The sequence below is a fragment of the Cucumis melo genome, chromosome 4, assembly GCF_025177605.1.
Source record: "Cucumis melo cultivar AY chromosome 4, USDA_Cmelo_AY_1.0, whole genome shotgun sequence".
NCBI classification, from domain to species: domain Eukaryota; kingdom Viridiplantae; phylum Streptophyta; class Magnoliopsida; order Cucurbitales; family Cucurbitaceae; genus Cucumis; species Cucumis melo.
Genome location: NC_066860.1, coordinates 10,318,602 through 10,325,500, shown reverse-complemented (window position 1 = coordinate 10,325,500; position 6,899 = coordinate 10,318,602).

Genomic DNA, 6,899 nt, shown 5'->3' with positions numbered 1-6,899 from the left:
GTTTACCCAAATTATTACTCGAAGGAAATTAAACATAACATTAATCGACGTAGTACTCCATTCTAGTGGTTGAGGATTCATAATCTCTCTCATCTCATCAATTATTATATCCTTAAAAAACACAAAAAAATCAAAAGACTACGTACATGAAAACTTTTAAAATACCAAATTGATCAAAATGGAGAATAGACAAGAAATCAAATGAATAATCTAATAAAACAGTGGGTCATTTTCCTTGTTGCCGGCAAATTAATATTCCATCTATCTCTATGTGTATTTTATATCTATATATTTATACGATACTAAGATTTTGTCTTTATTGATGTAAGTGCAAAAGTCAGCAAAATTTGTGCACGATACAAATTTGTTCTAACTTGGTTGGAGTTTAGTGAATTAATTTAATGGTGGGCTTCTAGAAAATTATAAGTTAAAAGAACTTGGATTCTATACGGTAGACATGTGGAAGCTAGGAGTTTGAATAAAAATTAATTAAGAATATGTGTGGGGAAGTTACAGAATACAAGACAGTGGCAATTAATTATTTAAATCTAAAAAACTTAGACACCATCAGGTAAAAGGAAATGAAAAGACTGTACTGTTCTTTCTATGTTACAGGTTGGGGTGTAATTGGGTTGGGTCGGGTCGGATTTTCTTCAAACCCGACCCGACCCGAAATGTACGCTTAATAGTTTATCCTTTCCAAATGTTTTCCTACTTTTCAGGTATAAGTCATGCATATCGTGCCTGACACGCACTGCTATAGTCTGCTAGAAGTTTCCAATTTTATTTTCAATACGTGTGTGGAATTGTGGGTAAGAGTTGTATAACCACATAAGTTTGAATTTTGTAAACATTAACTAAAGTGTGGGTAGTAGTTAGTGTCTTGTAGACTGTTACATTTTGATATTGAACACTAGTTGTAATTGTTTTTTTTTTTCAATTTATTGTTCTTTTTGAGTTTATTGGGCTACATCACATTGTTGCATTAAGTTTATATTATAGTCTGTTGTGTTGTGTTTGCATGTTAATTATGTGTCTCTTATATAAGAATGATATGTTTATCATGTTAAAGAGTTACACAGGGATAGCAAGGTAATGTAGGAGGAGGACAATGTCGATCTGTTGGCTTCACGCTGTCTTTTGTGGACTAAAAGTAGGTGGTCTGAGAGGAGATATGACATTTCCTAAGATTTTGTATCCTTTTGAAAATAGTCAATTTTTCTTGTAATATGTTAATCGGTTGTGTCAACGTAGCTAGTGCAATTGTGTAGTGAAAAATTCAAACTAAACACAATTATTCATCTGTTTATTTATAAAACTACATCTTATTCTCATCCTTATTTCCATGGATGAACGATGTTTAATGTCTTTTGGAAGCCATTAACCAAATAAAACCCAACAGGCTACCCAAATACAATTTGAATTAAGGCAATGAGATTCAAGCCATGGTCTTGTCTCTTGCCAAAAAACTTCAAATGAAGCTTGTTTAATTTGTTCCACTGCGAAAATCGCACCAATATATACAATGGTGTTCCAGCAAAATTCATCTTGAATGTCCAATCATACGTCTTGCCGATGTTAATGAGATGCTCACCTAAAATCACTGGTAGATGTAGAATTTTTATGTTAAACATATGGTAAATGTACGCAAATTTAATAATAATAAGAAAAAAAGTTTATATATTAAATCACCTTTTAAATCGTATATAGACATTTTGAAAGCCTCTTCAAAGATTGAATTTTTTGAAACTAACCTCAAAATCTAGTTGTTTAATTTTGTGTAATAATCATTTATTTTTTAGTTTTTTATTTTTAAAAATTAAACCTATAACTTTTTTCAAAGACATATTTATTCCTCTCCCTTTTGGTTTTAAAGTTTTTGTAGACTACATTTTAGGAATGTATTTAAAATCAAGTGAAAACTACAAAAATTAAATTTTAAAATTTTGTTTTCTTTGTTTTCTAGACTTTGGTTGTAAACTTAACTTTTTTATTTAAGAAAAATACAGATAATTTAAGAGATTGAGAGGAAAAAAAATTTAAGTTTTTTTCTTTTTAAATAAAAAATAGAAAATGAAACAATTATGATACAGTGGTTCAATTTTCTATTTTTGGTTTTATGTAATTAAGACTATAAACAACCCGTCTTTCACTAAATTAGTTTTGAAATCAAGCAAAAAAATTTAAAGCTACAAAAGAAATAGCTTATAAAAACTTAATTTTGTTTTTAGCCAAATTTATCTGATAATTCAACTTTTTTTTTTTTTTTGTTTCGAAGGATGAAAACTATATCAAGAGATCGAAATAAAATGACCAAATGGGCTTAAAATACAATAATACTTTCAATATCTAAATTAAGATTTAAATCACAAAAATGTCAAATTTAAAGAATACAAACGAAAAATTCGAGACAACTAGTAAATAATATCTCTAAATTATAAAAAACAAATGAAAAAGAAAATGAACAAGTAATAATTTGTAATTTCCTAAATTGTTGATCTAAGTCATTGTAACGCCCCAACAATTTAGATTTTCATTTTCATTATCTTAAGTGTAGTTAGTGAAATTTTGAATTTATTTGAGAAAACTTGGTTGGTTATATTTTTGGTTGTGAATTAATTAAGGTTTTGAGTTATATAATTATTTTGATTTGGAAAATGAATTTGGTAAAGTTATTGGTTGGAAGATAAGGGAGATTTGGTGTTTTAATTAAAAGGAGAGAAAATGGGGGGATTTGGTGAGTTTTGGAGGAGGAGAGAGAAGGTGGGGTTACTTGGTGTTTAAAAAGCCCTTGGAACCCGTGCAAATTATCCTCTTATTCTTTAAGAAGAAAAAAAAAAAGAAAAAGAAAAGAGGAAGAGAAAACCCTAATTTGGAAACCCTAGCTGCCGCCGGACCTGTCGCCGTCATGACCAATCTGAGCCGCCACAAGCAGCCGCCACTCGTCACGCTCCGTCGAACAACCGTCCGCGATCGAACGAAGTGTCTGCCGACCCGCGCTCTCCAGCAGTCGCTCTTCGCAGATCGGAAGCCGATCCACCCCGCCAACCGCTCCCAAACGAAACGCCTGCAGGATCGTGCCTCCTCCGCCTGCAAGCCGTCGCTGAGCGCCGCAAAAGCCCAGCCGTCGAAGCCGCCGCCTGAACTCAGAAACGCAACCCGCGCGCCCGTGCCTCCATCACCGCGTGTAGACGACCCGACCCGCGACCCAAACAGTCGTGTCGCGCCTTGCCTCGACCCGGAATCCGACCCGCGCCCCTCTCTGTGAGCCGAGCGCCAGGCGCCCGCGTCTGCAACCCGCACGCGCGCCGCGCCTGCACCTCTAGCCGAGCCGCACGCCAGCGTGAGCCGCGCCTTCTGCCGCAAGCCGAGCCGACTTCTGCCTTCAAGCCGAGCCGATTCCTGCTCTTTCAGCCGAGCCGCCAAACCCTTTTGAACCACTTAGCCTTTTTTCGGTCCTTTGCACCTATTTTGGTAAGTCAAATGGGTTTTTTAGCATACCCAGCCAAGACTTGAATTTTAACCTAAATAATTTAATTTGGATTAAATTAAATTATTTCTCTTAAGGAACATCTTGGGCCAGTTGATTTTGGAGCATTGGATTTCTTCAGTAAGGGCTCAAGCGTTGCAACCTCGACCTAAGGTAAGTCATCTCATCTACATTTTTGGGTCTTGGGTCGTTTGGTGAATTAATTACGAGAATTGGCGTTATTAACACCCATGCAGGTGCGACTCTAATAGGCCAAGCTAACAGGTACCCTTCGGGATCACCACCTATTTAGGACTGCGTAGTCCGATGGACCGCCAGTCTGGCATGGATATAGATATGATTCGAGTGATTCGACGGGATCCTCGCAGCCCGATTGTCTTAGCGTTTCCTCCGGATTCGCTATAGACCAGTATGTCCTAGGTGCTTCCTGGGACACCGAAAACCAGATTCTGTTCCTACGGGAGCGCATGTTGCACGTGTTCGGGAACGTGCCAGTTATTGGGTACTATTTTCAGGACTCTAATAGGAAGTTAACAGGCACCTAGTGGGACTAGTAGTGGGTCCTTTACTGATTATTTTATACTCACTCTTTCCATGTCACATTTTTCAGGTAGAGGCAGGGGTAAGGGCAAGGGCAAGCTGGCGGGCGACCAGAAGTGACCGTAGCGAGCCATAGGGATCTCTGCTTCCGCTTTACACCCCAGTTTAAACTTTCAGTATTTGAATCTTTATTATTCTTTATTTATTATTTCATTTCTTCAAAAGTAGATAGGGCCCGAGTAGGATGTTAATATTTGTTACGGTTTGCACATTACCTTCAATTTGGTCTTTTTAAATTAATAAAATTTTGAGGTTTTGTTCGTTTTAACCAAACTTTATAACCTTATTTGTATTTAGTAATAGCTTTGACTCAGTATAAGGAGTTGGGTCGTTACAGTCATCGTCTTTGGACTTACAATGAGCCGACAGAACACCATTTGTTTGAAAGTTCATAATGGTCACTTGCCATGGTGATAATGGAAGTATTGTTGTGGAGGCTGCAAAACAATCGTCAATCTCAATAGATAATGCAAAAATTACAAACATAAAAAACACAAAAACTATTCAAAGCCTTCATTTTTTTTTTAATTGCCTTAGAATTTCGTGAGTGATTCATTATTTAATCCTTTGGATATGAACAGTTTATATATATAATTAATATCATATTTGTTTATGTAGAAAGGTCTGGAACATACCATTTTCGGAAACATTTTGGCAAAGATGGGTATTAATTCATGAACATTGTTAAAGGGGTAGGAATTTCTCTTAGAATACTACGATCATTCTTTTGAGAATTTCCTTTTGAATAATAGAACTTTTTCTTTAGAATATGGTATATTATAATTAGGGGTTTTAACTACTATACCCAGCGATGCTTTATTATAAGTTAAACTTAATGTTGCCAATTTTTTTATAAATGTCTTAATAGACTTCAATTTTATCCAAATATAGTACCAAAAAGACCAAAATACCCATCTTTATTATTAATAATATATTAAAAATAGAAAAATGAAATAAAGAAAGTTAACCGTTGCATGTGATTAGGATTTGCATTTATTAGATATCATATATAAATATGGTATGTGAATAATTCTATTATGGTAATATTATAATAGAAATTACCCCTTAATTAATTTTCTTTTGTGATTTTGTTAAAAAATTCTTCCTTTCGTCCTATCTCTCTCTGTCCATTCTTTTTTATTCCGTTCATCTCCTTCAAATTTTTCCCGTGAGGACATATTCGTATCATATTATTAATTATGTGTATGAAATTGTAAAGTATAGTTTGCCGTGAAATTTACCAATAAATTTTTTTATAAAGAAAATTTACAGTAAATGGAGTATATATGCCACATAATTACGGTTAGTCAAGTATATATACCACATTATTTTCTTTTGTTTTGCATTGTTTTTCATATATTCCACGTTATTTAATAATTTATGATATTATTATATTTCATCAAATTTGCATTGATTTTCATATATTGGAAGTTAATTTGTAAAATCTTACCGTGACTGAAATTATTTTTGATTTAAATAGATCATTATATACCCTTATATATTTAAATATATGCGGTATTATTTAAAAAGCTAAAATGGAGAAGAAATGTGGGGAAAGCATATCTGCAAGGGAGGATGTGTATGGGATATTACAAATAATATTTTATATATACTGTATAATAATATATGATATATTATGTGTCTGCTGCTTAATGATATATTCTGTGTGTGATACTTAATCCTTAATACTTAATGATATTTAATATATACAGTAATATATATGAAATATTATATGTTTGCTGCTTAATTATATATTATGTATGATGCTTAATGCTTAAATTTTAAATGGTTAAAGATATATGATATATACTATAAAGTATATGATATTTTTTATGTTATACGTCCGCAGGGTGCATCATTGATCCTAAAAAAGAATAAATGATCCAGAGTCCAGAAACTTAAAAAAAAAAAAAGGTCCATTATATATGGTATACTATATTAAATTATGTTATACGTCCGTAGGGTGCATCATTGACCCTAAAAAAGAATAAATGATCTAGAGTATAGAAACTTAAAAAAAAGTTCATTATATACCGTACACTATATTAAAGAAAATTAATAACATGAATAATTATTTGAAGGAGACGATCGAAAAGTTCACAGTATTTTGATCAGAAACATCAACAGAAAATTAAACCGAAATATGCACTCACCGAATAAGTTGAAGGAGATGACTGGAATAAGAAAGATTGATCAGTGAGAGATAAATCAGACGATCAAATTATTAGGAGAAAGACACCAAAAAGTGGACGAAATTCTTATTGAAGTTAATGACCGAAGTTACAAAACCTTTGTTAAATGTGCAATTACGATAAACTTGTTACTTTTGTGGAATATATTCAATATATTACTATATTTGACTAAAATACATACCATAGTTAAATTGGAACATTAATAAATGATATACTATAAGTAAATGAAAATTAGATTATTTTTTATTGAATACATTAAATAGGTAAGATTTTAGATAAATAATAAATGAGATATAATATAATTATGGTATTATATTATTATTATTCATATCAATATTATTCGTATCAACATAACTGTCTAACTTGGATAAGAGACTATTGTACAAGTCTTGGAAAAACATATGTTCATTCACTAATATTTTGGAAACATTATAACTAATGTAGTTGTCGGATCATTGAAAAAACCATCATAATATACCGCAATTTTGGACATACCTGACAAGAAATAATACAAATATATGAGTCATTGTTTACGTGTTACTGCAAATATGCATGAGTATATAATGGTCATATAATAGAATTATTTTAAATATGCACTGGAATATAATAAAAAATAT